The 22,954-nt window shown below is 54.6% G+C and overlaps 1 protein-coding gene across 1 annotated transcript in view; it reads left to right on the top strand.

Annotated features, from left to right (window-relative positions):
* The window catches only part of MAGT1 (magnesium transporter 1), a 164,083-nt gene that overhangs the window by 39,307 nt on the left and 101,822 nt on the right, over positions 1-22,954 (top strand). The gene's annotated exons all lie outside the window — the stretch shown is intronic.

Here is a 22,954-nt window from a genome sequence, read left to right as displayed (position 1 = left end):
GAACCCCGTATCACCATTTCAATAGCAGGTTATCCCCTCAGAACTCACCGGTTCCTGCTTTGCTGCGTCTGGTAGTACAGCGAGACGCGCCTGCTCGCTCACGGCAAGGGAGATGACCGCCGGAGCCCCTTTCTGATCCTGTGCGGTGCACCTCACAAGCTGCAGCTGTCATGGCGATGGCGGCCTGATACGACCCGACGTGTCGGAACATTATCCTGCGGCCGGCCGGCGAGCGGTGGGGTGCAGCGGCGTGCCCTGTGGCAGAGACCAGAGCCTGGCATTGGCGGCTGGACCTTGGGGCGCTGGAGTCTGCCGGACGTCGTGACCTGTGACAGCCTGGCCTTCCCGGTCGTGCTCGGCCCTGGAGTGAGGCCCCTGGTCCCGGGACTGGCACGGCCATAAGAGACGCCCTGCTGGCCACTGCTCCCTCAGGCGAGAACCCCCTGCTGTGTGCCTGATTGGTGTGGCCGGTCTCCGAGGCGCGGGGGCAACATACCCAGTGGCGACCGGTGTGGAGGCATCCTACCCAGCGGCGACCGGTGTGGAGGCATCGCACATCCGACGGAGGTGAGAGGTGGGAAGTTGCCAAAATTGAGCCCCCGGCTTTGGGCCTACCCCCGGTGTAAGGGTCGCGCCAGCAGCGCGGGTCCGGTGATCGGACTCCAGAGGGAAGGCGAGAGATTCTTCTAATTCGAGGCGGATACCCCCCCCCCCCCCCCCCCCCCCCTGGTGTGTGCGGCCCGAAGGCCGGCTGCGGGTGGAGAGGCCTGCGCACGCAGCACGGGGGGTCATCAAAATCCAACCCCCGGCTTTGGGCCTAGAACAGCATCGGCGGGGGCGGGCTCTCGGCCAGCGCGTCTAGGGACGAGACTCTCCCTGTAGGCCCTCCGACGCCCATGCGCCCAGCTCCCAGAGACCCTGTTGCTGCTGAGCCGGAAGGCCTGCTGAGGCCATAACCTTCACCATTGGCGCCACGGCCGGCCTTGGAGTGGGAGGCCCGGGCGCTACCAGCACAAGAGGGATGCTTGAGACTCTCCACAGCACCTGCACGCAGAGCGGGCCCCATCGTGGACTGGTCCCCGACTTGCCTGCTCGGCGCACTACAGCGGCCCTGAACCCGGAGGCACAGGCCTAGAGGGGACGCTTGCTGGTTCTCCGCGTGGGTCGGCCGCCCCTCTCTGGACTGACTAGGGCGCTGCAAGAGACTGGACTGGGCTGCGCTGCGGAGGAGCTCCGGGCGGCCCCATTGATGACACGGGTCCCCGCGGTCCTCGAGATCCCTGGACTCGGCAGTGGCATGGCTAACGTGGGACGCAGGACTCAGCAAGAACGCCCCAAAACGGGGGAAAACCCAGGCGCCCCCCTCGCCCTCAACTGACGCCACTGGGCAACAGCGAGAGGAAGGAGAGGCTCCCATTACGAGGACCTTCCTGGAATCCCTCTACTGAAACTCTACCTGCCGGACGACGAAGAGTCCGGGGAGGCTTCCCCGTGCAGATCACAAGGTGGGCCCGCACAGCACTCCCGCGATGGCTGGAGCGAGTTCGGCGACTACGCCAATCGAAGGCGCACCTCAAACCTGACCCAGAGACAATGGCCCAGGAGCAAGCAGCAGCCGTCCAGGAGGTGGTCAGAGACACCACAGCTTCCTCCTAAGATGGCTCGATTGGGGGGGAAGCCTTTAACGCTCTGCTTTGACGGTGGGGGGAGGGGCCGGAGAGCCAGAGGGGTTGCCACTGCCACGTTTCCCTACATGATGACATTCTACGGACCTTAACTCCGTTCTGACCGGCCCGAGACTATGGTTTGCATTTGGGGTTTTCAAGTTGGGGTGGGGGGGACAGGGGTTGGAGGGAGGCGGGTTGGGGGAGATGGTTGAGGATTCTGAAGTTGGGGTTAGGGTGGGCACCGGGAGGGGGTGGGTCGTCCAGTGCTCTATGCAGGTCTCAGCCGCCTGGGATACAATTCCGCACCAGGCGCCACCCAGGCTGGGGAACAGCGTTTTCGACTCCAATGTCCCACATGCCATCTACAAGATTTTGACCCTTAATGTACGGGGCTTAAACAACCCAGTCAAACGGCGCGCAATACTGTCCCACTTAGAAAGCACCCAGGCAGACATTTGCTTATTACAAGAAACTCATCTTCTATCCCGCGACTGCCACCGACTCCGCTCACACAAATTCCCGACTCAACTCGTCTCTTCTGGCAACAACAAGACGGCAGGGGTGGCGATCCTGGTGGCACAGCATTTTAAGGGGGAGGCTGCTGGTGTACGGATTTAGGATAGGGGACCTCACGTTTACGAATGGGTCCCTATATAGCCCTAACGAGAACCAGAAGCACTTTTTACACTTGGCCTTGACAGACGTCAGTTACACCAGATAGAAATATCGTACTTGGGGGGGACTTCAACATGGTCTTCGACACGGCCCTGACAGGTCCACCCAGTGCACCCCCCAAACTGGAGCGTTTTCGTCCGGGTGTAGGGACCGGATGGTGGAACTGGATCTTCACGATCTCTGGCGCCGCACGCACCCCCATGATAGGGAATATTCGTACTACTCCAATGCGCATAAAACGTACGCCAGGCTGGACCATCTCCTGGTCACGGGGCCTGTGTGCACGTTAGCTACCGCGACGGAGATAGGAGTTATTTCCCTGTCGGACCATGCGCCAGTCACTACCACAATCCAGTTGCCACCGATATCATACCCCCCCAGGATCTGGCGTCTCAGAGACACCTTATTGCATAAAAAAGCAGTGGTGACGCGCATTCGGGACACTATCCGCGACTACCTGTCTCACAACGCCAACGCCGACACCTCCTTGGCGACACAATGGGCGGCCATGAAGACTGTAATCCGGGGAGAATTTCTGGCCCTTTCCTCTGCGGAAAATAGGGATCGGCAATGCAAGCGAGACTAACTATCCCAGCGGGTGCGCGAACTCTAACAAATGCATCAACGAACGGGAGCTCCCAGAATCTGGAAGTAACTTAAACTCCTAGCGGCCCTGGATATGGACCGGGCGGAGTATCGCACTGCGATTGCAACACGCCTACTATACCGGAGGGGACAAGTGTGGCCGTCTTCCTGGCGAATAGGCTCCAGGGTGCGCGCCAACGGCAATTGGTGAAAGAGCTCTCTGGGCCTGACGGGGCCATGATCACAGAGGATGCCCAAATCGCGGACACCTTCCGCAGGTTCTATGCGACTCTTTACACAGGTAGCCCTCTGGACGACCTAGCAGCAGCGGCATACCTGGACTCAGTCGCTCTTCCCTCCCTGACTCCTTCACAGCCGGAATACCTAGACAGGGATATTCACATTGAGGAAGTGATCTCTGCCATTGCCAAATTCAAACATGGGAAGGCCCCGGGGCCGGACGGCTACACGTCCCTCTTTTACAAAACATTTTGCACGGCTCTGGTGCCGATTCTCACCCGCCTTTTCAATTCCTTTTCTGCACCAGGCGCCATCCCACCTGACCTCCTGCGGGCGTCCCTTACAGTCATCCCCAAGCCGGGGAAAGATAGGACCAAGTGCGGCTCCTACTGGCAGATATCACTCCTGAATGTTGATTTTAAGTTGTATACTAGCCAATCGAGCCTAGCGGCTCGATTGGCCCCACATCTGCCGGGACTCGTAGATCCGGACCAGGCGGGGTTTATTCCCGGACGGCAGATGGTGGATAACACCAAAAGGATCGTCCACCTCATAGAAAAAGCCTCCTAAATCCCTGGGGAGAGAATGATGCTAGCGGTGGACGCTGAAAAGGCATTTGACCGAGTACACTGGCCATACTTAGAACGGGTCCTAACGAAAGTCGGTATTGGGGAGAAAATTTCGCTCCCTCATATTTAACTGTTACAAATCCCCCACGGCAGTGGTGCGCGTGAATGGTTACAGCTCGCAGAGCTTCACCATCGAGAGGGGCACGAGACAGGGGTGCCCGCTGTCGCCCCTTCTCTTTGCCTTGTATATGGAGCCATTCGCCCAGAGGATCCGGCAGACCCCTGCGGCAACGGGGGTGAAGTTTGGCGGCTTCACCCATACCATCAGTCTCTACGCGGACAATGTCATACTGTCGCTAGAGAATCCGCGAATGGCCCTCAACGGCCTGCATCGCGGAGCTAGACATCTTCGCAAGGGTTGCGGGATTCAAAATGAACTTTGATAAATCCGTAGCTCTGGATTTGTCCCTCGCTCCTGCCACCAAAACTTGCTTACAGGACCTCTTCCCCCTGCAATGGTCATCAGACCTCGTGCCGTACCTGGGGATCCAGCTGGCCCCCACTTTGTCGGCCATGGTGAAGGCCAACTATACCGAACTCCACGGGAAGATACGAGAGGAGTTGGGACGTTGGAGGCGCGGCACCCTTTCTTTACTAGGTAGAATTGCAGCGGTCAAAATGACCGTCCTACCCCAAATTCTCTATCTATTTAGAGCGCTACCACTACAGCCGCCTGTGGGTTGGATTTAGCAAACGCAGGCAGACCTTTCGTGCTTTATTTGGCAAGGTCGGAAGCCTAGACTGAAGAGGGCACTGACCACTCTGGCCCCGGAGGCCGGGGGGCTGGGGATACCGGACCTGCGCAAATACTTTCAGGCAGCACAGTTGCGCTACTTAGTAGAATGGAGCAAGTGGGAGTAGGACAAGCACTGGCTCTTCCAGGACCAGGCAGTGGCAGGGCGCCCACTCCAGGAATACCCTTCCTACGCAAAGTCCATCGACCCGCTAACTTGTATGCTTCCTTTGTCACGAGAGTTCCCCTGAAGGTGTGGGACGCCACTAACACCATACACGAGCTCACCACCTTCCCTTCACCACTTACACCACTGTTCGATAACCCAGATTTAACTCCAGACAAGGGAGCCTTTACACACTGGCGGCCCACGGGGTGTTGTTTCCTCTACCACGTATATTTTCCGGGCGGCGTCATTCCCTTCCCACTCTTTAAACAGGAATACACATTACCAGAGACAGAACGGCTGGGCTACATGCAGGTCCGCCACTGGGCACTGCACCCACAAGTGAGAGAGACGGCTGATAGGAAATTCCTACCCTACGAACGGTGGCTTCTATCCCGCACTTCGGACGCCAAACTAATATCAGATCTTTACAAATTCTTGCAACCACCATCCACACACCTCCATAACCCAGGCAGGGATCGCTGGGAACGGGAACTGGGTAGGCTGTTGAGTCATAAAGAATGGGACCAGATCTCATACAGAGCTCGACACTCCGCATAACACCGGGCTCACGGAAACACTAACCAAGGTATCTACATACTGGTATTATACCCCGGAACGGATACATGAGATGGACCGCAGCAAGGACAAAACCTGTTGGTGGGAATGTGGGCACGTAGGCACATTATCACACATCTTGTGGGACTGTCCGCTTCTGCACTCTTACTGGAAGCAGGTGATAGATTACATTGACACTCATTTTAAGACCGAGCTGCCTCGCTTCCCCGCCTACATTCTACTGGGGCTCCCTAACCGATTGACATACCCCCTGCGCTCCCGCACTGGACGTCAGATTGCTATCGCCCTGGGGTCTGCGGTGCAGAATATCCTTACACACTGGCGCACTACTACGGTCCCTTCCCGGGTGGTTACATAGGCTGTGGCACGTGCTGGAGATGGAGAAGTTGTCACTTAACTTAGCTGGAGATATGGATCAGTATGATTAACTTTGGCAGCCATTCCACTCCCTGTTGGTCACTGTATTTAGGGAAATCATCTGCCCGACTGCCCGAGATATCTTCGCCTATTACGGCTCACTGCACCTGAAGGGGGGGGGGATTCCTAAACGGCCTCCGAGTGGGACGTCCTTCCAGGGTGGTGGCAGGGAGAAACTGGGTAGGGTAGGCCTGAACACTGGACGGACGGACGGAGGGAGGGGGGGAAGGAGGGGCTGGGGAGTTTGGGGTTCAGGGGTGGGGGGGTTTCGGAGGGAGTTTCTTCCTTTTTCACAGCACTGCCTATATCGGTGTAACTCTACTGGCTGGATTAATTTTGGAATGTCATCAGGAGGGCTTCCGAGCCTCACGCGCTCTTCTGGCCATCGCAGATCCGCACCTCATATGCAATGTATGTTCTGTTTCTTTGTGCTGCTTCAATAAAAATGATTTAAACCTAAAAGTCTCATGTCTTAAAATCAGTACTTTGATTAGTCAGATTAAGGGCCCATTGCTAGAATGTGTAGTGAAGCACATTGGGGATGTACTTGTCCAGCACTTAGCAATCCATTTATTGTTGACTTGAATGGTTGGCATGTGAAGCTTGTGAAAAACATCAGTACTGCTAGCCACATTATTGCATTCACAGACATTCTTTTAAAATTATATATTTTTTTTTATTGAAAAATAGGAAACCGAATACACGCTTGGCATACCACATGACTGTCTGATTAGAAGTTGCCCATCAATACATCACAAAATCGAGCATTTAGACAATCACACCTGTTCATCTTGACTTCCATGTATAGCGCTCTTCCGGCTCAACCTCCCAATTCTTATATCCCTACCTTACTATCTATTTACCCCTTAATCACCACCCCACCCCACCTCCCCTCATCCGCTCTATCCCCTGTTTTCCTGCCAGGCCCCGCCACACCTTTTCCCATTTCTTAGGGCAGCCTCTAGCTGTATATACCACATGTTCCCTGCATCAATCCAAATCTGTCTCCCAGTCAGCGACCACTGGCACAGAGGTAGCTCCCCCCATATGCCCTGGCTACATTTCTTTTCGCTACTCTGCCCCCCAGTCTTAACCAGATCTCTTTATATTTAGGCCAGTCATGCTCCCCTTTTATCCCTAGGAGCAACCATTTGGCTTCCTGGTGAACCTCCAACCCCATCACCCTCGTCATTCTTGTTAACACTTGCACCCAGTAACCTTGTATATATCGGCAGACCCACAGAACATGAAAAAAGGACCCCTCGCAACCACAACCCCTCCTACACTGTGGGGATTCCACCCTGCCTAGTCTATACATGAGTGTCTGATTGTAGTAGACCCTGTGGAGCACCTTTATTTAAACCAACCTGAACCGGATTCTGATGGCTAACAACCTGGGGGCCTGTAGGGGCTCTGCCCAATCCTCATCCTCTAGTTGTCCCAGATCCTTTTCGAAGGTTATCCTCGAGGGCCTAATAAATCCGGTGAGTTATTCAATAGTTTCTTATAAATCAATGAGACTCCCTGCGTCGTCAGGGCCTCCATCATTACCCGATCTTTCAATGGCAAGGAGTCTGGTATCTGGTCTCCTTCCGACATTTGACATTGCAGGGCATGCCCCAATTGTATATATCTGATCAGTGTCAGATAGATCGAACTCCCTCTGTTAAACCGCAAATGTTATGTATGCCTGGTTCCTCCGGAAATCCCTCAGAAGTTAGATCCCTATATGCATCCATATTTTAAAAATCTTTCCAATCCCTTAACTTCTTGGAGGTGAGCACTGTATCACAGCGGTGTCAAGCCAATGAGTTTTACCTGCCAGCCCTGGAACCGGGTGGCCTCTTTCCATATGTCAAAAACTGTTTGTGTATGCCACGGTCGGGGGATCCCTCTTCCGGTCGCATATATCAGTACCTCAGAGCCACCTGGGCCCTTGTTGGCTCTGTCTACCCTAAAAACTGGGTCATTCACATTCATTCACAGCCAAGAGCTGTAAGGCCCAATAGTAGTTTTGTGTATCTGGGACCGTGAGTCCCCCATCGTACAACCCGCGGTACAGTTTGGCTAGTGCAATTCTAGGTGCGCCCCCTTTCCATATCATTCTGCGGACTTCCTGATAAATTCCTCTATACACCTCTGGTGGGATTTTGTAAGGCGTGTTTTGAAGCATGTAGAGCAATCTTGAGAGGCTCATCTTATAAAGAGCAGCCCTCCCAACCAGCGTCAACGGTAGGGTACTCCAATGTGCTACATCCCCCCCCCCCTCCTTTCCAATTGCGAGTCGATATTTTTCCTAAAGAACTCTTGCCGATCATGTGATATAGATCCTCTAATAATTGAAACCCTCTGGTCTCACCAGATCTAGGCATTTTCAGGGCAAGTGGGGTGCCCCAGCAGATATTGGGTTTATTACCAACTTGGACCAATGAATCGTATAGCCTGGGAGTGCTCTCCAAAGATAAGAAACACTTGAATAATTCATTAAATGGAGCTCTGAGGTTGCGAGATATATAACAGCACATCGTCCTCAAGCAACACATTTTTTCCACCTGGAGCCTCTATACCTCATATCTGGTCATCCTGTAGAATCCACTCTGCCGGGGTCTCAAGAGCCAGGGCAAACAACATGGGGGACAGTGGGCAACCCTGCGGAGTTCCCCTTCAGAGTGCAAAGCTGCAGGATATAACGCCATTTAGGGGCCGATTATGATGGCGGACGGACCTGAGTCCGTCCGCCACCATAGAGAAGGAGGGACCGTCCGCAGGGGCAGCGGCGGTCCCTCCATGCAGATTAGGATGTGACCGCCAGGGTGGCGGTCACATCCTCTATTTTTAACATTGCGGCGGGTGCAGCTTCAAGCTGCACCCGCCGCAATGTTAAAAATGCATGTATTACATGTACATGCACAAAGAGACAGGCACCGCGCGGTGCCTGCCGCTTTGTGCATGTAAATGTTGGGGGGTACCATAGGTACCCCCATGTGCACCCCCCATCCCCCGACACCCTGGGGGCCCGCAACGGGCCCCCAAAAGCCAAAGTCCACATGCTTTTCCACGGCGGAAAAGCCGCTGCGGAAAAGCATGTCTCCGTGCAAATCCTAATTTGGCTGACAGTGTCTTGCAGACACCGTCACCAAATAGCCCTCCCCTCCCCGCGGATCAGTGGCGGACGGACCTGCAGTCCGCCGCTGGTCCATCCGCAGTCCCACCACCATCCTAATCTGGCGGTGGGTGTTCTATGTGGCTGCAGCGGTGAATCCGCATACTCCGGGACGGCGGTGGCTTCCGCCGGCCCGGAGTATGCGGATTCACCGCAATCATAATGAGGCCCTTAATCAGGCCATAGGGGCCTTATAAAGCACGCCAATCCATGCCCTAAAATTTAAATCAAATGCCATCTTTCCATCCACAGCCATTTGTGTTCCCTGGCATGAATCTGTCCGGTGGAGTACTCCATTGAGGCGTCACAAGTTCAGCGGTGTGCTTCTACTAGGGCTAAACCCCGACTGAACTGAGTGGACGATCGAGGGTATTATACCTCGCAATCTAGTTGCTAGAATTTTGGCCAAACTTAGGTCTCCACGTTGAGCAAAGAAATCTGAATGTACGATCCGCAATCGGCTGAGGGCTTGCCTTCCTTAGGTATAATCTCTGCCTCCATTCTTTGATCAGCTGGTAGGCATCCCCAGAGAGCGCTTCATTGAACAATTCCAACATTGGCTTAGCTACTGCCATTCCCAGCCACTTGTACAGTTCGACTGGTATGCCGTTGGGTCCTTGGGCTTTGCCCGACTGTAAACCTCTCAGTGCCTGCAGGACCTTCTCTTCTGTGATGTCCGCTTCCAGGGTCTCAATTTGCTCCCCTGTCAGCTCTCTAAGGTGCATGTTTTTTTAAAAATCCCATGTAGTCGGCATGTGTCCTGGTAGTCCGGGAAGTGTACAAAGCCTCATAATATCAGGCGATGGGCTCTGGTATAGCCTAATTGGTTGTCTGAGGCCTCCCCAGCAAATCCCTTATCTCGAGTACCCAGGTCCTCTCCCTGTCACGATTCTCTAACCAGGCCAGGAGTTTGGCCGCCTTATCTCTTGTGCTAAACTTTCCAGCTCCAGTATCTCTCCCTCTATTTCCGTGCTTTGCTTTCCCATTTCCATTCTCTTGCCCCCTATTATTGCCTGAACTTCCCCTCTCTTCACTGCCTTAAAGGCTTCCCACGGGGTCAGTGCCAAGTCCACAGATCCCTGGTTTTCTTCAAAGTACTGGCTTGTGCACTCATGTAACTTGTCACGAATACCCTTATCTCCTAAATACTGTGAGAAAGTGGCTCTATATATACTAGACCAGAATAAGGTACAGTGTGTTTAGAGTCCACATACCCCAGAGGTATAACAGAGGTCAGGACTGACCTTACTCTCAAAAGTGGTAGCTTGGTCGAGCAGGAAGGCAGTACCAGAGGACAGTGTAAAGCACGTGTTGTACACAGTCAGCAAAAGGTTTCTCACACTCGAGGACTGAACTCCAGGCCAATTGTTTTTATATCAAAAGATATAGTTGTTTTATTTCTAGAACCAATAGGTATCCAAAAATATATACTGTTCTCGATATGGAAGGTCTCAGATGAGTACTTTGCAGAAAGGCAATAAACTTTGTAAAGACAATAAGTACAGGGGTTGCAGTAGGCAACACAATTCTACACATAATTTAGCATTGTTCTCAATGGATTTCCTTATATAAACAGTTGATTACTTTGTAGATTACTTTGGTAATTCCAGGAATGGCTTCTAGGTTCAGTCCTGGGGTCTAAGCTAAAAACAGTTTAGCAAAAACATTTTAGGTATTGTAGTGATTTTTCAGGAATAAAAAGCTATTTTAAAAGTTCACACTTGGAAACTTTTCAACCGGAATCGAATCTGGCAATGTTATCCAATGGGAGAAAATTCAGGTTGCAGGTAAAGTACTATCTTGTTACTTTTGTAATCCCGTACTGGTCTCCTGGGGCCAGCACTGGGGTCTCAACTCAAAACAGGTAAGTAATTACTTTTCAGTATTTCGTATGATTTTTAAAGAATATTTCTAGTTTTCAAAAGTAGATACAGAAGAAATTTCATAGAAAAGCAGACTATGGATTTGAATTTGAATTTAAAAACATTTATATAGCGCGCTTCTACCACGCGTTTCTTGGCGCTTTTTAGATTGCGAGGAGACTACAGGAGCGGAGGGAGTTTAGACATTATAGGCTCGGGAGAAGAGCAGGGTTTTCAGACCTTTCCGGAACTCAATGTAAGAAGGTGTCGTGCGGAGTTCCGCAGGAAGGGAGTTCCAAACAACAGGAGAAAGAACTGCAAATTTTGCTCCGCCCGCCTTTTTCTTCCTGAATCGGTGGGTGGTTAGAAGTGCCTGATGGGTGGATCAGAGCTCTCTGCCCGGGATGTAAGGCTTAATAGCGGAGTAAATGAACTCCGGGGCGGTGCCCATTTTGGCCTGAAAGGTGGTACAGCCGAGCTTGAACAAGGCTCGCTCTTTCACCGGCAGCCAGTGTAGTGCCTGGAGTAGAGGAGTGGCACGGTGGAATTTGGACAGGCCGTAGATCAGGCGGGCAGCCTGGTTCTGCACTAGCTGCAGACGGTGAATGGCGTAGGCCGGAGCGCCATTGTAGATGATGTTACCATAATCAAGGCGCGAGAGCACCATAGCCATCATTATGATCTTCAGGGCAGGTTGAGAGAAAAAGCGAGATATCTTCCTAATGGTTCTGAGGGAAAAGAAGCAGGAGGAAACAACCGTGTTAACCTGTGAGTGAACGGAGAGTGAGGGATTGAGGGAAATACCCAGGGTTTTGACCTTGGGGACAGGGAGCGGGGGAGCACCAAGTGAAAGTGGCCAGTGAGAAGGGGACCAGGGACTGCAACCACCTCCGGTCAAGACTAGCTCCGTCTTGTCCGGATTGAGTTTGAGGTGGTTGCAGTTCATCCAGTCCTGGATGAACAACATGACAGATTGAACGTTCTGGGAAGAAGAGGGGGAGTGGGAAAGGTTGAAAATTAGCTGGAGGTCATCGGCGTAGTTGAACACCGTGACCTCAAGCTGCTGTAACATAAAGATGAGGGGGTAGATGTATAAATTAAACAAAAGAGGGGAAAGTGAGGAACCTTGGGGGACCCCGCATACAACCTTGCGGGAGGCAGCAGTGAAACCAGCTAGGTGGACCGCCTGGGCTCTTTCACTTGGGAAGGACTCGAGCCAGGCGAGGGCCAGGCCCTCTATGCCCGCCGCCCTGACACGGGTGAGTAGGATGGAATGGTCCACCGTGTCAAAAGTGGCGGACAGGTCTAGAAGAATGAGGGCCTGCGGGAGGTTGGTGTCAATGCCCTCGCGTAGGCTGTCCATCACTGAGATTACCACCTTCTCCGTAGAATGGAGGGGGCGGAAGCCCGCCTGCCGGGGGGAGAGGCAGTGATTGGTTTCCACATAGGTGCTCAGGGTGCTGGTTACATGGGTTTCCAAGACCTTACCTAGGTACGGCAGGAGGGAGATGGGACGGTAGTTGGAAGGGGATGAGGGGTCAGCACCGGGCTTTCTTAAGATGGGGATAACAGCCGCAAATTTGTGGGCAGTGGGAACCACTCCATTACTGAGTGAATCATTTAGAAGTGTGAGGGGAGGGGTTGGACAGGCTAGGAAGATTTCTTTCAGGATATGAGCGGGGGCAAATTCCAGGGGGGAGCCTGACTTCACCTTTTGAAGCAGAGGAAGGAGCGTGGCTTTGGTCAGGGGGGGAATGGAAGTGAGTTTAGAAGTGACAGCAGGTGGGGAAGGGTTGGTGAATGTGGGGGAAGGGAGGGGGATGTTGGTCTTAATTTTTGCGACCTTGTCAACAAAGAAATCGTTGAGTGAGTCGCAAAGCGATTGGGATGGGGGAATCGAAGCCGTGGCTCTGTTAGAGGAGGCCAGCTCATGTACCGTAGCAAAGATTTCATTGGTTTGTGACTCTGCTGCCAGAATTCTGTTGGAGTAGAACGCGGTCTTGGCATCGAGGATACCTTGCTTGTATACCTTAAGCACGGAGAGGTAAGTGGTTTTTTTGGCGGGACAGTATTCTCTTCTCCATGCGCTCTCTGCTCTGCGTGCGGCCAGTTTCTTCTCCTTGAGGTAAGGGGTGAACCAGCGGTTAGCAGCGTGGGCTCGCTTGACCGCAATCCGCCTCAAGGGAGCAAATTCGTCGCCTGCTTGAGTCAACCAATTGTTAATAGTAGTTAGTTGGACAGGGGCGGCGAGGCCGGAAAGGTCGGGGCTGGAATTGGCTAGAGATGAGCAGAGGGATGGCATGTCAGCTTTACCCCATTTTCTAACCCAGGTGTTCTTGGGGAGAGGAGGTTTGGCGGCTGGGGCTAAGGCGAGAGAGAAAGAGATTAAAAAATGGTCAGACCAGGAGCAGGGGGAAATGGTAGGAGGGGTAACGGGGATATTCAGGGTCCAGACCTGTTCGAGTGACTGGCCATGTACGTGGGTAGGGCTGTGGACGTGGGGAGTGAAGTTGAGGCTGATCATAAGGTCGGTAAATTCTTTAGAAAGGGGGCTTTCGGCAGGATCATTGGGCCAGAAGTTCAGGTCGCCTAGGAGTAACACTGACGAGTTGTTTACTACCAGTGTTGCGAGAATGTCCTGAAGGCTGGAAACAAAAGTGGGGGTGGGGTGGGGGGGACGGTAAATAAGAACAGCGGTTAGGGGAGCCGAGTGAGAAGTAGCGCGAATTATCAAGCAGTCGACTTCGGGAATGGGGGGAGAGGATAGAGTCTGAAAATGGAAATCGGTATGAGCTATCAGGGCCACTCCACCGCCTCTTCTGCCCTCCGGTCGATCCGCTCGGATGGTAGAGTATGAGGGAGGTAGTGCTGCTAAGACGTTGGGCAGGGAGTCGGCTTTAAACCAGGTCTCTGTTAGAAACAGAAGATCCGGTTTATGGGTGTCGATGTAGTCGAATAGCTCATACTGATGGCTGACTGCTGATCTGGTGTTAAGAAGCACGGCCGTAGTGTTAAAGGTCGGAATATGGGGGGCTGGTGGAAGGGAGAGAGTGGGGGGAACAGTGCAGGGCAAGGGGGCAGACCTGATGTGACAGCGGGAGGAATGGGCGATGGAGTAGAAAGGAGACCTAGGTGTTTCAGCCGATCGGAAACAGACAAACTAATAGTGCCAGGGGTCCAGTACGACAGAAGACCGGGGGAGGAATAAGTCAGCAAAGGAACATTAGGAGGTGCCCCTTGCCGCGGACGGGCGCAGACGGGCTGGACTCTGGCGTGACTCAGGCGCGTCTACGGCACGCCCGCTGCGCTCGTCCGCTGCGCTGACACATGAGGGCCGTTTAAATGGAGACGCAGCGGGGGGGAGTGGCGTGGGTGGGGTTGGGCGATCCAGCCCAAGCCAAGATGGTGGCCACGGCCGCTGTGAGCCCGCGATGGAGTTAGCTGCCAGCCAGCCCCGCACAGCCCCTAGGAAGCAAGGTAGGTGGTTAATAACCTGTGAATTTTCAGTGCAGGTTAGGAAATGAACATTAAAAATGTCGCAACCAGAAATAAAATGAAAGCGTGCCTCCGCTCTCAGTCAGCGTGGCAACGCGCAAATATTAAAAGTACGAACGTAGCCCTCAGCTCCTGCAAGCAAGCCCACTGCCACCGGGCTGCTCGCTATGGAGAAAATACAAGTTACTAGTAAACCCGGTAAGGATTACTTTTGCGGTTCAGTACTGGGCTACAAGGTACAGTACTGGCTTCTCACCTGATCACAGGTGAGTACTTCGGAATTCGGGTGATTTTATAGGAATATTTTTAGTTTCCAAAACTTCACACTTAGAAGATTTTTCGAGTCAAACCAGTCAATGTTATCCAAAGGCAGGTAAGTGAGTTATCGGTTTCCATGTGAGTACTTGGCTGGTGAAGTAGGGGTTCTGGGCATAGACTCAGGGGACCCCCAGGGTCAGGTAAGTGGGTTCACCCCCAGCGGCACAGGGGCGGCCGGTTGCAGAGGTAGTTAGGCCCAATGTTATCCAATGAGGGAAAGTGGGCCTCCGGTTGGTGGCTGCTGGCTAGCAGGCCACGCGGCTGTGGGAGCTGGACTCCTGGTCACTTGCTCAGGGCAAATGCAGAAGTAGGATAGGCTACAGGTTGCACTGCCAGGCACACTCTGGCAGCTGGGTGCAGGGTGCTTTTGAGCTGTTAGGCGCTCAATGTTATTCAATGAGGAACTTGAAAAGGGAACAAAAGCTGCAGGCTCGGGGGCGAAGGATCTTCTGGAGCGACCAACAGTTCAAGGGGTAAGTTGGGGTCTTGGAGGATAGGAAGGCACCCAGGAGTTGGGCACAGGGGTCCGTGGGGTGCCGGGTGCAGGGGTGTCTTTTGAGGTCGGGAAATCTTACCCCCTGCTGGTTGCGGTCAGAGGGGTCCTCTGTTCCGAGGCTGCAGGCGTCGTCTGGGTCGTCGAGGAGGGTATTTGGGCACTGGACTTCGGGTCCCAGGCGCCGGGGGACGTCCTTGTGGTCCTGGATCACTCTGCATGAACCAGGGGTGTTGTTGCAGCTGAGCCTCTGCTGATGGTAGTCCCAGGCTTTAAGAGGGTCAAGGCAGGCAGGTCCTCTGGGTGTCCCATGGTTGCTGTCCGCAGGAGTGCCGGGATTAGGCAGGAGCAGGTTCCAGGATCGACAGGCCGTTGGGGCTGGGGCCAAGTCAGTTGTTGTCGTCCTGCTGCACGGAGGGTCTTCTTCCTCTTGATCTTCTTTCTTCTTTTCTTTTCTTATCTGGATCTGAGGAAGGAAGGTTCAGTCCTGTCCTGGGGTGGGTACACCCCCTAGCCTGCTCCTCTCCTGTGGGAGGGGGACAGGAGCCTAGCTGTGATTGGGCAGGGCTCCCTATCTTCAAGATGGCCAGAGCCTGGGGTCGTGCTTCACCTAGTCTCCCCCACCTGAGGGGTGGGGTTGGCATAGGCTGGCACACCCCCCCTTCCTTGATGTAGTTTTTCCTGCCAGAGTGGGGGTCAGGACTGGTGGGGGCCAGTTGCTGGGTACAGCAAATGGTCTGGAGAAGCTCACAGAGGCGGCATGCCTTTGAAGCTTCCCCCTGCCCATCCTGGGGGAGGAGACCGAGCACCTCGCCCAGGATGTGCATTGTTGCAGGCCCAGGAGAGCGGGGGGCTCTCCCCAGGGGTCCAGCAACATGTCTGCTGTGTGGCAGCCTCTGCAGCCACTCAGCCAAGACGTGGATTGTAGGCTAGGTTTTCAGGGGGCATCTCTAAGATGCCCTCTGGTGCATTTTACATTAAATCCCACACTGGCATCAATGTGGGTTTAATGTGCTGAGAAGTTTGGTATCCAAACATGTCAGTCTTCAGTGTAGCCATTATGGTGCTGTGGAGTTCGTAATGACAACCTCCCAGCACCCTCTCTTAATGGCATCACTGCACTTACAGTGCCCAGGAATGGCCCTGGGTACTGAAGGGGCACAGGGATCATGCACCTGTGCCCACACCTCTGGCATAGGGCACCCAGCTAGAGGGGTGACTGAAGTATGCCAGGGCAGTGGGTTCTGTGGGCATGGCACACAGGGATTTGTGCCATGTTGACTCTTTGTTTAGTTCTGTACTTAGACACTCAGCCTGCAAAGGCGGTTTGTGGGTGTCAGGGTACAGGGCCCCTGAGGGTGGCACAATAAGTGCTGCAGCCCTCAGGGGTCTTCTCTGGTGACCATGCCCTGGGTACCTATGGTACCATTTACTAGGGGCTGACAAGTGGCCAGAGATGTCAATTGGGTTTTAGTCGTAACACAGTTCTAGGGAAGGAACACAGGCCCTGGGTACCTGGTTGGCAGGAGCCCAGGGCACACTCAGTCAAAGCACATCAGCAGTCAGAAAAAAGTGGGGGCATACCAAAGCAAGAAAGATGGCACTTTCTCACAAATACCAGGACTCACCTTGGGGATGTGATCCGCCTGTGTGCCTACCACCTAGGCCTCCAGTGGGGAATGGTCCGAAATCCTCCTCACAAGGTGTGTTGGTGTTGAGAACGTGGATATCGGAGTTCGCAATACTAATAAATGGTCTTCCATGTGGAGCCAAGAAGTATGTGTATTGACAGGAACCAGGGTTGTGTTCTCTCCCCAAATCCACCAATCCCATTGCGGATGCAAACTGCGACAAGAGCGCCTCACTCGCTCCTCCACTTCCCGCCCGAGCGCTTGTTCTGTCCATGCTCACATCAAAGACTGCATTTAAATCATCTCTTATCAATAGTATGCTGGGGGAAGCTCCAAAAACAACCCCCCTGACCCTCCCCCCCCCCTCCCCTCTCCAGAGATGAGGGAGGGTCATACTCAAGAGTCGGGGCGGGACATATGCCGAGCAGATGTTAAGATCTGTTCCATCCCATGACCTATTGAGGGCCACATATCGCCCATGGTCGTCTCGCCATTTCCTTGGAGGGATAAACTGCAGGGATTTCCTCACTAAGATACATTTTCTCCCCCCCCCCCCCCCCCCCACCCCCCGAGAGTCAATTGTGCATTCAGTGTGGGCTCTGGGGGCATACCCCATTCGATCCAGGGCCTTGTAATAGTGAACCCTGAGGTATGTCTCTTGTATCATCACAATGTCACGGTTGTGACTCCGTAGGTGTTGCAATATCAGTGTACGCTTGATGCTGCTCCCCAACCCGTTAGCATTCCACAACCCTATTTTCAACTCCAGGAAGCATCATGATTATCTATTGTCTGCATCACCTAATGTGTAGGTCTGGAGGATGTGTCTGAGGTCTTTTCCGCTCACGAGCCCCCAGGGGACCGTCCATATAGTGATAGCCCCTTCCCAACTCCCATCATAAATGCTCAAGTCGTGGTTTTGGAGAGCAGACCATTTCATTGCGTTTCCACAGCTGCCACCTTCTCAGAAATGTTGTGAAAGTCAGTAGATTTACGTCAATCGTTACTGTGCCCAATTTAGGCTCGATGGGTGTAATGGATCCACGGAGCTCCAGTATGGCCGCCATTATTGTTCATAAGGTGGGCTCCGTTTCTTGTAGCTGACTTCCCACTGGGGGCATAGATTTCCCATCATGAGTCGAGGTCCCAGCCGCTGACATCTTGCAAAGGGTTTTTGGGGGTGTCCCTTCACCGTTGCCGAGTTCACCTACTCGGGGCTCTTTCCTCCACCCCCCTCGCCCCCCCCCACCCCCGTTCACTGATCACTCAACCTCTCCCTCCACAGCCAGTGGTCTGCCCCCTTGATCCTTGTTCTCTATTTCGCCTGTATCCAAGCCACACTGGGACTCAGTCAGTCCTCGAGCAAGGTACCTCACTGTTTGCAGTTGCTGCCAGGCGTATCTGTGACTAATTCCTGCAGCCGGCAAGTCCATCACTGGTCCCCCCTGCATCCGCGCTTACCTCGCTATTTTGGCAGGCCACCATCTTGGGCTGCCGCCCACTTGCCTGATAAGAGCCAGATATCTCTATGGGGGCCCTCTTCAAGGGAATTACGTTCCTCCGACTGCCATGTACCACGTTCTCCCCAAGGGAGTAGGGGGGTGGGGCATTGCTCGTGCCTGCTGCCTTTTTGCCACTGAGTCTATCCCAGTATCCTTTGGCCTGGCGTCCGCGGCCTGTGCACCTCACGGTTCTGCGCTGCTGGGTCAGCGTCGTGGCCAGCACAACGTTACCGGCTCCCCAGCCACGTCTTCCCGGCAATACCTTGGTAGTTTCCGCCCCTCCGGGAGTCAGGCGATCACTCCGCCCCGGTGCACCAGGATCGCTCAGGGGCAGGCGCCATCTTTCTCGGCCAGTCCGCAGTGCAGGCAGTCTCAGCAAAAACGTCCCTCGCCTCGCTTTCAAGCTTTCAGAGCGCCACTGGTGGGTACCGCAGCCACATCCCCGCTGGGACAATGCCGTAGTGCCAGGATGTGTGTGCGGATGACAGGGTGTTAGCCCCGAGCTGATTATGGTATTGCTTAGTAGTATTTTTACACACAATGCTGGAGGATATCCTATTGTATACACTAATGTGAAATGGTGTTGAAAGGTACAAGGATGCGCTGTACAGTTGGGGTCCGATTTTTAAAGATTTTTCTTGTACCAAGATTTTAGTCTGAGCTTACTCAGGATTTCCAGGCATAAGGGCCGAATTTGCAAACTGCATTTTGGAGAACTTGAAGATGTACTCGAGTAGTACTACTTACTACAAAAAGCAATTCAGACATACGGTGGAGCAGGGGCGTAACACAGGCCCCCGCAGCCCACGCATTGCGGGGGGGCCCCCACGCTCCAGGGGCCCCATCAGCCGAGCCAGCAAGGACCACATATCTGTCAGGTTTATTTGGTGATTACTGATTAATGGTTATAGCATCGCCTTCGTTTATTGCACCAGTACGTCGCCGTGGCCTCTGCATAATAGTGCAAGGTTCGCAGAAGGCTGCATGTTACTCTCAGGATGGGGCTGGTCTGGGATCAGGGACCATTGTAATGCTTAATTGAAAGTGCGCGCGTGAGGCAGGCTTCACAGAGACCAGAGATGACGGAGAGGGACCGTGAGGCCGCAGGCCATATTTTAATTGTTGCTAGCTCCTGGGTGGCTTTGCACTGCAGTGTTGCCCTGTCGGGACGATTGCCCTGACGTCATGCGCAAATCACGTCGTTGCCCAGTACTTTCGTTTCACTTTAGTCCCTTTCACAAGGAGACTCCTGAACCCGACTACCAATGGCAGTCCATCGCTGAGGCACCCCCCAGCAACTAGCTGCGTGCTACAGCATTGTACACCCTCCTCCTGCGACAGCATTTGACTTTTAAAGATCCCCCGTCTAGAGTGGGCAGGTAGGACCCGAGTTCAGCAACAACACTCAAGTATCTAAGGCAGGCTTTGCATAATGGTGCGCAGCGCTGCCGGCCTCGGCCGGCAGGGGCCCCTGCTGTATTTGAGATGGTGCTGGCGGGGCCCCGGCTGGGCCCCCCCCCCCTGGGAGGCTGGCTGGAGTCTTGTAAATGGTGCGGCCGCCAGCCGGGGCCACCCTGAGACAGTCTAGTGTTCGAAATCATGGTGCGTGCGGGCCCCGGCCGGGCCCGAGTCTTCGATGGCCTGGGGCCCAGAGAGCAAGTCCGAAATGGGGGGGGGGGGGAGCGGCCGTGGCCCCCGTTAGGCCCGTCATCACCCAGTGAGAGAGTGTCGGACTGGAATGGAATGGTGACTGCTCGCACCTGATGAAAGCAAAGGCAGCAGGACAGCAGAGTGGGAAATAAACATGTAGAAGTGGGTGGGTGGGTGTTGCTCATGGCTTTCAAGTTATGTATTAACAGAAGCACCAAAAAGCGCTGTATTTATTTTGCTGACGCGCGACCTGTTTAGTTGAGGAGAGCAGTTAGTAAGTTGAAAGATGGTCCCCATCGGCTGTGCTTTTACATTGCCCTAGCAACTCCTTTTAACTGGCAGCCATCTAGTTTCCTCGGGCGTTTATTTGCCCTGCTATGCATCGATTTAACTGTGAATGAAATATCTTTATTTTTCCTGTATTGACTATGGAGCCTGTGTTTAGATCACTCCTGCAACTTCCTTGTTGTGCGCCTTTTCCCCGTCGCCCCTCTGTGAAGAACTTTCTTCATCACTACAGACAATATTTTCAAACTCCACTTTTCTTTCCTTGGCAGTGGATGGACGGGAGTGAAAACTAACCACATCAAACCAGTGTAAACAGGACCTCACTGTACAGGCTAAAATTCAGTGGGATGAGGAACCTTAAGTGGTGAAGAAGGTTAAGCATTTGCCCTTGAATTCATGCAAACTTTTAGAAATGTAAACAAGCAAAATCAACTTTGCTCTTGGAAGCTAATGAAACTGGTCGCAAACAAAAGTTATGTATTTATTGTTAGTGTTATATAGCTCAATGGACGGAAAGTGAAAGAATGAAAGGCCTGTCCTGCGGCCCGCCGCCATTTCATAGAATCAGGCGGCACGTAGTGCCAGTTTAGACTAAGAGAATCAGGCGGCAGTGCTTAGACTGAGATAACTGTTAATATCTTAGTCTAAGCACTGCCGCCTGATTCTATGAAATGGCGGCGGGCAGCGGGACAGGCCTTTAATTCTTTCACTTTCTTTTCCGCACTTATGCCGCTGCATATGCGCGTGGGGGGCGTGGGCACTAGGGCTGGCTGCTGCTGAGTGGTGGTGAGCAATGGGGCAGCCCCAGGGCACGCACAAACATCATGTGCCAGCCAGCCGGGCCAATAAGCAGCAGCACTCAGGTGCGTTTCCGTGTGGGGCGTGTGCGTGGCATCAGGGGCGCCCGGGCGCGGCAGCGCGCATAGCCATAATTTAAAGTGAACTACAGAAGGGTGGGGCCTAGGGTCTGAGGGATGAGAGGTCTGAGTCCAGTGAGGGTCAAGGCGGGGCTAGGCCTGGGGTCTGAGGGATGAGAGGTCTAAGTCCAGTGAGGATTAGGGTGGGGCTAGGCCTGGGGTCTGAGGGATGAGAGGTCTAAGTCCAGTGAGGGTCAGGGTGGGGCTAGGCCTGGGGTCTGAGGGATGAGAGGTCTCAGTCCAGTGAGGGTCAGGGTGGGGCCTGGGGTCTGAGGGATGAGAGGTCTGAGTCCAGTGAGGGTCAGTGCGGGGCCTGGGGTCTGAGGGATGAGGGTCTGAGTCCAGTGAGGGTCAGCGAAGGGCTAGGCCTGGGGTCTGAGGGATGAGAGGTCTGAGTCCAGTGAGGGTCAGTGCGGGGCCTGGGGTCTGAGGGATGAGAGGTCTAAGTCCAGTGAGGGTCAGGGCGGGGCTTGGGGTCTGAGGGATGAGAGGTTTTGAGTCCAGTGAGGGTCAGGGTGGGGCTAGGCCTGGGGTCTGAGGGATGAGAGGTCTGAGTCCAGTGAGGGTCAGGGCGGGGCTTGGGGTCTGAGGGATGAGAGGTTTTGAATCCAGTGAGGGTCAGGGTGGGGCTAGGCTGGGGTCTGAGCGATGAGAGGTCTGAGTCCAGGGTGGGGCTAGGCCGGGGGTCTGGCAGAGGGATGAGAGGTCTGAGTCCAGTGAGGGTCAGGGCGGGGCTTGGGGTCAGGCTGAGGGATGAGGGTCTGAGTCCAGTGAGGGGCAGGGCTAGGCCTGGGGTCTGAGGGATGAGGGGTCTGAGTCCAGTGAGGGTCAGGGCAGGGCTAGGCCTGGGGTCTGGCTGAGGGATGATGGTCTGAGTCCAGTGAGGGTCAGGGCGGGGCCTGTGGTCTGAGGGATGAGGGTCTGAGTCCAGTGAGGGTTCGGGTGGGGCCTGAGGGATGATGGTCTGAGTCCAGTGAGGGTCAGGGCGGGGCTTGGGGTCTGGTGAGGGATGAGGGTCTGAGTCCAGTGAGGGTCAGGGCGGGGCTTGGGGTCTGGATGAGGGGTCTGAGTCCAGTGAGGGTCAGTGCGGGGGTCGGGGTCTGGCTGAGGGATGATGGTCTGAGGCCAGTGAGGGTCAGGGCGGGGCTTGGGGTCTGGTGAGGGATGAGGGTCTGAGTCCAGTGAGGGTCAGGGCGGGGCTTGGGGTCTGGATGAGGGGTCTGAGTCCAGTGAGGGTCAGTGCGGGGGTCGGGGTCTGGCTGAGAGATGAGGGTCTGAGTCCAGTGAGGGTCAGGGCGGGGCTTGGGGTCTGGTGAGGGATGAGGGTCGGAGTCCAGTGAGGGTCAGGGCGGGGCTTGGGGTCTGGATGAGAGGTCTGAGTCCAGTGAGGGGCAGGGCTAGGCCTGGGGTCTGAGGGATGAGGGGTCTGAGTCCAGTGAGGGTCAGGGCGGGGCTAGGCATGGGGTCTGAGGGATGAGGGTCCGAGTCCAGTGAGGGTCAGGGCGGGGGTCGGGGTCTGGCTGAGAGATGAGGGTCTGAGTCCAGTGAGGGTCAGGGCGGGGCTAGGCATGGGGTCTGAGGGATGAGGGTCCGAGTCCAGTGAGGGTCAGGGCGGGGCGTGGGGTCTGGCTGATGGATGAGGGGTCTGAGTCCAGTGAGGGTCAGGGTGGGGCTAGACCTGGGGTCTGGCTGACGGATGAGGGTCTGAGTCCAGTGGGGGTCAGGGCGGGGCTAGGCATGGGGTCTGAGGGATGAAGGTCCGAGTCCAGTGAGGGTCAGAGCGGGGGTCGGGGTCTGGCTGAGAGATGAGGGTCTGAGTCCAGTGAGGATCAAGGCGGGGCTAGACCTGGGGTCTGGCTGACCGATGAGGGTCTGAGTCCACTGAGGGTCAGGGCGGGGCTTGGGGTCCGGAGTGAGGGGGGGCCCCCCTCCATGTACCTTGCA

The sequence above is a fragment of the Lissotriton vulgaris genome, chromosome 4_1 (assembly GCF_964263255.1).
Source record: "Lissotriton vulgaris chromosome 4_1, aLisVul1.2, whole genome shotgun sequence".
Taxonomy (NCBI): domain Eukaryota; kingdom Metazoa; phylum Chordata; class Amphibia; order Caudata; family Salamandridae; genus Lissotriton; species Lissotriton vulgaris.
This window is presented reverse-complemented; position numbering and strand designations above follow the sequence as displayed.